This window comes from Pelodiscus sinensis, chromosome 1, assembly GCF_049634645.1.
Source record: "Pelodiscus sinensis isolate JC-2024 chromosome 1, ASM4963464v1, whole genome shotgun sequence".
In the NCBI taxonomy this organism is placed as follows: domain Eukaryota; kingdom Metazoa; phylum Chordata; order Testudines; family Trionychidae; genus Pelodiscus; species Pelodiscus sinensis.
In genome coordinates, this window is record NC_134711.1 from 23,452,119 (window position 1) to 23,461,245 (window position 9,127).

Here is a 9,127-nt window from a genome sequence, read left to right on the forward strand (position 1 = left end):
TAGGGCAAGCCAAGATCTACCCCAAGAGCCCCCCCCTTCCTCGAGTCCCCGCCCTCTCTGTTCCCCCTCCTTTATCACTTGCTGGCCACAGCCCTTGCTCACTCTCATTGGATTGAGACAGGAGGTGCGGGCTCTGGGGTGGGAATGAGGGATTTGGGTGTGAGAAGGGGTGAGAGGTGCAAGCTCTTGGAGGGAAATTAGGTGCAGGAGGAGGTGGAGAAGGGGATGCTGGCTCAGGGAGGGGGATCCAGGCTGGAGAGTGTTGGGGTCAGGTGGAGGGTTGAGGTGCTGAGCCAGCCACTGGCTTGTGGATGTGGGGTGCAGGAGTTTGGGTTGGGGTGTATGAGAGGCTCAGGGCAGAGGAGGTGTATGAGGGGCTCAGGGTTGGTGTGTGGGAGGGGTGCTATGATGTTGTGATGCTGTGGCCAGATAGGAGATTGTTGGCCAGGCTTCATTTTTAAATAAAATATGTCCAACACAAAAGGTTTCAACATTGTCTTTATTTATGGGAAGGGAGGGGAACCTTTTTGGGTCGGGGTAGGCCAGTGACCCAGAGAAAAAGCAGGGACCGTACAAGTGAGATGCAAAAAAACAACGCCTCCAAAAACCCTCAACCTCACTGATGTAGCCCCAACTGAGACACCTCACTCCCCTGGCATCCAGCCCCATGTGGGGAGGGAGGAGAGAAGGTAGGTCTGAGGTTCAAGGCCTCAGGCCAGATTAACTCTTCTGGGGTTCCAGGATTAGTGGATTTTTTGGTTCCCCCTAGGCTCTGGGGTGGGGATAAAAATGAGGGGTCCAATGTGTGGGATAGAGCTGCCTATCAGTGGGATAGGGATGGGGGTGCAGAATCTGGGTGGGAAGTAGGGGGCAGGAACAAGCTTGAGGTAGGTGTCTGGCCAGGAGGGAGGGGGCAGGAACAGGGTGCTGGCGGGGGTTTGGACAGGGGGCAGGAGTGGGGTGCTGGTGGGTGTCTGGTCGGGGGGGAGGCAGGAGCAGGGTGCTGGTGGGTCTCTAGCCAGGAGAGAGGGGGCAGGAGTAGCTCAGCTGGTACCTGGGGGTCTCCAGGGACGAGTATCTCTTGGGCAGGATCTTCAGGCAGTGCTAGAAGAGGCGTACCTGTGGCTCCTTTAAGAAATCCAGCTCCTTCACGTATGATCCTCGGCCTCCATCTTAACCCCCTCTTTCCCCTCCCACTCTGCTTCCCCAAATTATGGGGGAATGAAGGGAAGATAAGAAAGTGTGGGTGCTGCTACGGGGAGGGGAGGAGCAGCACACATGTACTTCCTAAGAAGCTGGCTCTGTCACAGAGCCTTGGGATTCGCCTCCCTTCCCCCTTCTCCCCGCCCCAGGAAGCCAGCTCTGGCTCCAATTTTGCAAGGGGCAGGAGGCTGTAGCACCGTGCAGGCTCCTCGTTGCAGGTGGGGGGAATGAAATGGGGCTGGGAGCACTGCTTCGAGATCGACTGGTTGGTGACCGCTGACCTATTGCAATTCCATTCATACTCACTGCTCCGAGCCCACACTCACCCATCCCAACTCTATTTATTGCCTAGCCCTAAACCCAACTCATCCTCTATCCCAACCCTCTGCCTAAACCAAGCCCTTGCTCATGGACCCCTCATCCCAACTGGGCCATAACACCTGCCGATCCTTCACACTAAACCCTAAATTCATAGCCCATTCTAACTTCTTTCATGTTCCCTGTCCATATCAACCCCACAAATTGCTCCATTCCAACTCCATTCATACATCCAGCCTTGCACCAGACCACACCCACCATTCTTGCCCTTGGCCTACTCCTATCTATATTCCCCAACCATAGGTGCCAATTTCATGGGTGCTCTGGAACTGGAGAACCCACAAGAAAAATTAGTGGGTGCTGAGCACCCACCAATAGCCAAACTTCTCCCAGCCTCTCTGCCTACCTCTCTTCCCTCCCCACTTCCCCCCATGCCTGCTGACCAACTCCTTCCTCACCCTCTCAGTGCTTCCAGAGATCAGTGAATATGTGATTTGTGGCTTTCAGGAAACTCCAGAAACGGGGCAAGGGTGCAGTCTTGAGGGAAGGTGGTGAAATGTGGGAAGAGCCTGTGGTGGAGGGGGGCCAGAACCCCACAGCTATAGGGGAAGTCAGTGCCAAAGTCACCAGGCTTACATCACACTGATGCCCTCACTCATACCTTGAGACACCCAGTTTTGCACCTACACTTAGCCACACCTCACCTTCAAACACTTCTCATATTTCCTGAACAAGCCAAACTTCTATCCATACTTTCATCACTACCTCCAAATTGAGCCCCATCATCTATCTGTTCCCCTATGAGACACCATAAAGCTCCCATCCATGCAGATCATTACTATGCACTACTGAATTCCTCATCCATACCACATTGCTAGGGCCCTATCAAAATTACAGCCATGAAAAACACATCAAAGACTGATAAATCTGTCTTCCCCTATGAAATATGGTCTCGTGTGTGCTTTTGTAAAAGATTTAATGGGTGAGTCCAACATTTTTCAAATTAGGGGGCTTCTTACCCAAGTGGGAATTGCAGTTGGGAATTGTGGTATTACCAACCTTATCTCTGCACTGCCTTCAGAGCTGGGTGGTTGGAGAGCAGCAGCTGTTGGTTGGTTCCCAGCTCTGAAGGCAGCAGTCTGCCAGCAGCAGTTTGCAAGTAAAGGTGACAATTATTTCTGCCTACAGATGGCGCTGTTGCGGTAAAATGTAAAAAATTGCTGTTCAGGAGCTGGTTAATACTATAAAATAGCATTACAGGCAGTCCCCGAGTTACGCGGATCCGACATATGTCGGATCCGCAGTTACGAACGGGGTTTTTCTCGCCCCGGAGGATGGGAGCGGCGGGACGCCCAGATGCGCCGCGGTCCCGCCGCCCGCGTCCTCCGGGGCGAGAAAAGCTGCTCCGCGTCTCCCTGGTCTGCTGGGGGGGGGGGAGTCCCCCCCAGCAGACCAGGGAGACGCTGAGCAAAGCTGCGGAGCACGCGGGCAGCGGGGCAGCCCAGACGCGCCGCGGCTGTCTTTGCTCCCCGTCTCCCTGGTCTGCTGTCTCGCGGCACGTCTGGGCTGTCCTGCTGCCCGCGTGCTCCGCGGCTTTGCTCCCCGTCTCCCTGGTCTGCTGGTCTCCAGCAGACCAGGGAGACGCGGAGCAAAGCCACGGAGGACCCGGGCGGCGGGACCGCGGTGCGTCTCGGTCCGCCGCCCACGTCTCCGTGGTCTGCTGTGGGGGGGGGGGCGCAGCTACTGCGCCTCCCCCCCCCAGCAGACCAGGCTTTTCTCCGGACGCCTGTGGTAGAGCAGCTGGGGCGCTGCCGGTTGGTCCCTCAGCCACTCTGGGCGCTACTGGACCAACCCGGCAGCACCCCAGCTGCTCTGCCCCAGGCGTCCTGATTCAGCCGCTGCTGGTCAGTTTCAGCAGCGGCTGAATCAGGACGCCTGGGGCAGAGCAGCTGGGGTGCTGCTGGGTTGGTCCAGTAGCTCCGAGGAGCGGCGCTACTGGACCAACCCAGCAGCACCCCACCTGCTCTGCCCCAGGCGTCCCCAAGTCAGCCGCTGCTGAAACTGACCAGTGGCTGACTTCAGGAAGCCCGAGGCAGAGTTGCTCTGCCCCGGGCTTCCTGGAATCAGCCGCTGATCAGTTTCAGCAGCAGCTGACTTGGGGATGCCTGGGGTTCTTAAGTTGAATCTGTATGTAAGTCGGAACTGGCGTCCAGATTCAGCCTGTTGAAACTGATCAGCGGCTGATTCCAGGAAGCCCGGGGCAGAGCAACTCTGCCTTCGGCTTCCTGTAGTCAGCCGCTGGTCAGTTTCAGCAGCCGCTGAATCTGGACGCCAGTTCCGACTTACATACAGATTCAACTTAAGAACAAACCTACAGTCCCTATCTTGTACGTAACCCGGGGACTGCCTGTACTAGTTTTGTTCATATATTATAACAGGGTTTTTTAAAGGTTCTGCTTACCTTCAGCTAGTTTTAATGTTTTTTAAAAAAGGCTAGTGAAAAATTAAGAGGTAAAGATGGAGTTACTACTATTTTTCTCTTATATTTAATTGCAATGTCTCCTCAATTGGAGGTTAACTTCTGCCCCGAGAAATTGAGATTATTGTTGTTGGAGTTTTTAAGAGCTACTTTGAAAATGTTATTAAATTGTGGTAGCACTTATAGGATCCAGTTATCAATCAGGAGCCCTTTTGCTAAATGTAAACTGAATGAAAAAGATGGTCCATGCTCCCAAACTCTAGATTTCATTGGCAATCTGATTTGCAACTGAGAGAGGCTGCACATGACTAGTCTTGAAATTAAATCAAATTAGATGCCCTCATGAGATGTTTGGGCGGTTGGTTTTAGTTTCTATCAGTCCCACATTTTATTTACATTACAATATAATGGATCCTTTCCCTGGTGTGTTGATTAGGCTGGATGTGGGGGGGATTTGGGGTGCCGTAGGTAGGAAGATTTTAGGCAGTGATGGATTTGACACTGGCCAAAGGGCCCCAGCCAAGAGGGGGAAATGGGCGCCCCCATGCTTCTACCCACTCTGCCTGCCTACTACTCCTGTGGTAGAAATGGGAGCCCAGTGCCCTGACCCGCTCCCCGGCAGCACTTGCTCCAGTTCAGAACTCCAAACCCCGAATCCACCGCTGAGGTGGGCAGACTGCTGCAGCATGTGTCTGACTATAAGCTTATGGGGGCTGCTCTCTTGTAAGACTGTGCTACTGGTAGCCGTTTCTGATTTGTACAATATTAAGGAACCAGAAGTAGCACAATTCTACAGGTAGCAGTTACATGCGGGTTTTTTGTATAGACCTGCTCCCCGCAGTGATGTGCTACTGGTAGCCGTTTCTGATTTGTACAATCGTAAAGAACTGCTCCTGTAAGATGTTCTATCAGAAGTAGCATAATCCTACAGCAGTGGTCTCCAACCTTTTTACAACCAAGATCATGTTTTAAATGACAGAACAAGCCAAGATCTTCGTCCCCATCTTTCCCCCAAGGCTCCACCCCTTCTTTGAAGCCCCATCCCTTCCTTGAAGCCCTGCCCCGCCCTCTCTATTCTCCTCTCCATCACTTGCTATCCCCAACCCTTATACTGCTGCTTTTTTTCCAATTCTTCTGTAGGTAGAGGTTTTTTCAGTATTTGGCCTGTCTAGACTGGACCAAATGTCAGAAAAAACCCTTCTTTTGTAAGCCCCCTTATTCCTCGTGGGAAGAGGAATACAGAGGTTACTGAAAGCATGTTTGCTCTTCCACTAAAAAAAGTGGAAGAACAACCACATCCCTGGATGCAGAAGAATTTTTCTGGGATATCTCTGGAATCCTGAAAAACTCCTGCAGTCTAGCTGTACCCTCGCTGGGTTAAGACAGGATGTGTAGGCTCTGGGGTGAGAATGAGGGATTTGGGTGTGGGAAGGGGTGAAAGATGCAAGCTCTGTGAGGAAATATGGATGCAGGAAGAGTTGGAGAAGGGGATGCTGGTTTGGGGAGGGGGCTCCAGGCCGGGCAGTGTAGGGGTCAAATGGAGGGTTGGGGTACTAAGCAAGCCACAGGCTTGTGGATGTGAGGGTGCAGGAATTTGGGTTGGGGTATGTGAGGGGCTCAGGGCAAAGGATTCTAGTGTATGATAGGCTCAGATCTAGGGTCTGGGAGAAAGGGGGATGCAGGAGTGCTATGATGCTGTGGCCAGATGGGGGCTTGGCCCCAATTGGGGGTTGTTGGCCAGGCTTAATTTTTAAATAAAATACTATGTCAAACACAAAAAGTTTCTACATTGTCTTTATTTATGAGAAGGGTGGGGAACCTGTTTTGAGTCAGGGGTCACTGACCCACAGAAAAGTCAGTTGGGGCCACACAAGTGAGATGCAAAAAAATAACTCCTCCAAAACTCCCCAAGCCTCACTAATGTGGCCCCAACTGTACTGGTGGGAGCAAAGGACATGGTACTGGGGAAGGGTGCTAGTGAGTGCTGGAGCAGGGGACAGGGTGCCAGTGGGTGCAGGGGACAGGGTTCTGCAGCAGGATGCAGGGTGCCTCCCAGGACTCCCTCTCTTCCCCCTGCAGAGGAGGGAAGCTCTGTTGCACCCCTCTTGCGGGGCCGGCGCACGCCTCCCATGAAACAGGGAAGCCCGCGCATGTGCCCCCTCCAGGGCTGACTCCTCCCTCCCGCGGAGCAGGGAAGCCCGCGCACATGCCTCCTTGAGGGCTGACTCTCCCCCTCCCGCAGAGAAGGGAAGTCCCAGCGTGTGCCTCTGGGGACTCCCCCAGTAAGCTCCCGGCACGCCACAGACCTGGAGCAAGGAAGCAGCCATCGCATTTCCGGAACCCCCAGAAGTGATGCACAGCTCAGGACTTCCGTCCACCCAGCAGGAAGCCGCCACTACCTCCATTGTTGCTGGAGGTAGGTAGTGGGGCTTCTTGGGAGTAGGGGAAAATAGGGGACCTGGAACGTCTCATGATCGACTGGTTGAGGCCTCGCAATCGACTGGTTGGATCAGCGGATTGGTGACCACAGTCCTACAGGTAGCAGTTACATAAGGGATGTCTAAACTACATCCCTCTTTTGAAAAATGAGTACAGGATCTTTCGAAAAAGGGTTGGTTTTTTTTCGAAAGAACCACATCTAGACAGCGGTTTCACTTTCGAAATACCCTTTTTCAAAAGAACACTGTGATGCAATTATGCAAATGAAGCACGGGATATTTAAATCCCTGCTTCATTTGCACTTTCGATCTGCCTAATTTACATCCTTCTTTCAAAAGAGGGCTGTAGTTTAGACATAGCTACACAGATCTTTGCATAGAACTGCTCCTTCTAAGATTGTGCTGGTAGCAGTTACTGATACGTTTGATTGTAAGAAACTGCTATCATAAGACAGCACAGTCCTACAAGTAGCACAGTCCTACAAGTAGCAGTTACATATGTTTAAAGTGTAAGAGACTGATATTGTAAAACACTAAGGGTACGTCTAGACTACATGCCTCTGTCGCCAGAGGCATGTAGATTAGGCTACCAGACATAATAAAATGAAGCGGCGATTTAAATAGTCGCCGCTTCATTTAAATTTACATGGCTGCCGCGCTGAGCTGACAAACAGCTGATCAGCTGTTTGTCAGCTCAGTGCGATAGTCTGGACGCGCGGGTGGCGACATCAAAGGTATTTGTCGACCACCCTGGTAAACCTCATCCCGTGGTGGGGCAGCAGAAAGTGTGGACTTCCCAATGCTGGGAAAGGGGGCTCTGAGCCTTGGGAGGCAGATTCAGGCTAGGAGCCGCGTTCAGCCCCTGGGCCTGAGGTTCTCCACGCCAGTCTAAAGCAGTGATGAAGATTTTGAACAGAAATGTATCTAGAACTGATCCCTGCAGGACACCACTCATTATGCTTTCCAGCATGACTATAAACTACTGTTAACTACACTCTGTTACACAAATGAATGTCCTTATTTCCCTTTTTATAGATTGCAGGGCAATTTCCCTTTCCCAGTCTTCTGAAACCTCTGCCATCTTCCATGACTTTTCAAAGATAATAGCTAATGGCTCAGACACCTCTTTGGTCAACTCTTTGAGTATTCTAGGATGCACTTCATCAAACCATGATGACTTGAAGACATCTAATTTATCTAAGTAATTTTTACCTCTAATCCTATCTCACTGCCACTGGCATTCACTGTGTTAAGTGTCCAATCACCATCAACCTTGTTGGTGAAACCAGAATAAAGAATTAATTAAGCACTTCTGCCACTTCCTCACTTTCTGTTATTGTTTCCCCCCCTCAATGAATGGGCCTGTTCTTGGTCTTTTCTACAGAATGTGTTCTTATTACCCTTTGGCTATGTCTACGCTGCGGCTTTTGCTGCAAGGGCCCATGCAAATGAAGCACAGATTAGTATATTGCTGTGCTTGATTTGCATAATTTATTCAAGGGGTTTTTGCACAAAAACAAACAGTGTGGATGGGGGTTTTTTTGTGCAAAATTCTGGGAGAGGCATAAGGATCTTGCGCAAAACGGGGGTTTTGTGCAACAAAAAAAAAAGGCCACACTGCTTGTTTTTGCGAAAAAACCCTTTGGAGATTGCAGCCTGTGGCTTTCCTGGATCCATGGGTGGTCCATAATGTAGACAAGGGGAGGTACAGTCTTCCCCAAACTGCTGACAAGACTGACTGCCTAAGGCTGGGACCGCCACCGGGGAAGGCTGGAACCGCAGCACAGCAGCCTAGCTCTCCATGGCCCCCGGGGAAGGCTGGGACTTCGGTGTGGCAGCCCAGCTTCCCCCAGCCACCAGAGAAGGCAACTCAGCTCAGAAGCCTGGCTGCTGGGTGCGGGAAGGAGATGGGGCAGCGTGGCTTTCCCCAGCCGACGGGGAGGGCCGGGCCGGGGGCATCACAATAGCCCCGGCTCTCCACTTGGCCGCAGGATCGGGCTGGGGGTGGGCGGGGCTTGGCTCCAGGGGCAGGGCCTCAGGCAGAAGCGGGTGGGGCTGGGTGTTGCCTTTTCCAGCTGGGTATTCACCTGAGGTCCATGCCTGGATCCAGCCTATGAGGCTCAGCAGCCCCTGCCCCCTTGCAGCAGAACAAGATAGTGCTGGTGTTCCAGACACACAGGGAAGGAGTGGAAACCAAGCCCTGGAGCCTCTCCCCAACATGGCTGGAACACCAATGCCGGGTTGCCCTGTTGCAAGGGTTGGGAGGGAGTCCAGACCTTCCCAGCCTGTGGGCTATAGTTCTCCATACCTGCCTTAGAGGGGCCTCATTATGCAATTAGGCAGTATCGGTATTTTGGATACAGAAGACTTTTTCCTAGAATTGATCTAATAATTACTGATCTTGGTGTGTGTAGGTGAGGGTCATTGGTATCTGGAGCAGGGATTTCCCATCAGGCAGTGCTTCCCTGCTTTCTGTGTCCCAGAGTTCAGTGAGGTTTTTGTGTTGGACTTTTTGTCCTCCATTCTATACTGATGTGCATGAGGCTAGGGTTGCTTTCAGAGGGGTTTAGGTGTGTCTTCCCCTGTGTCTTCTGATTGGTTTTGGTTTAAGCAAAGACAGAGGGGGGCAGTGGTAAAGTTTTTCATTAGGCTGACAAGCTGGATATTATACCCTCATTCACCAAGAATA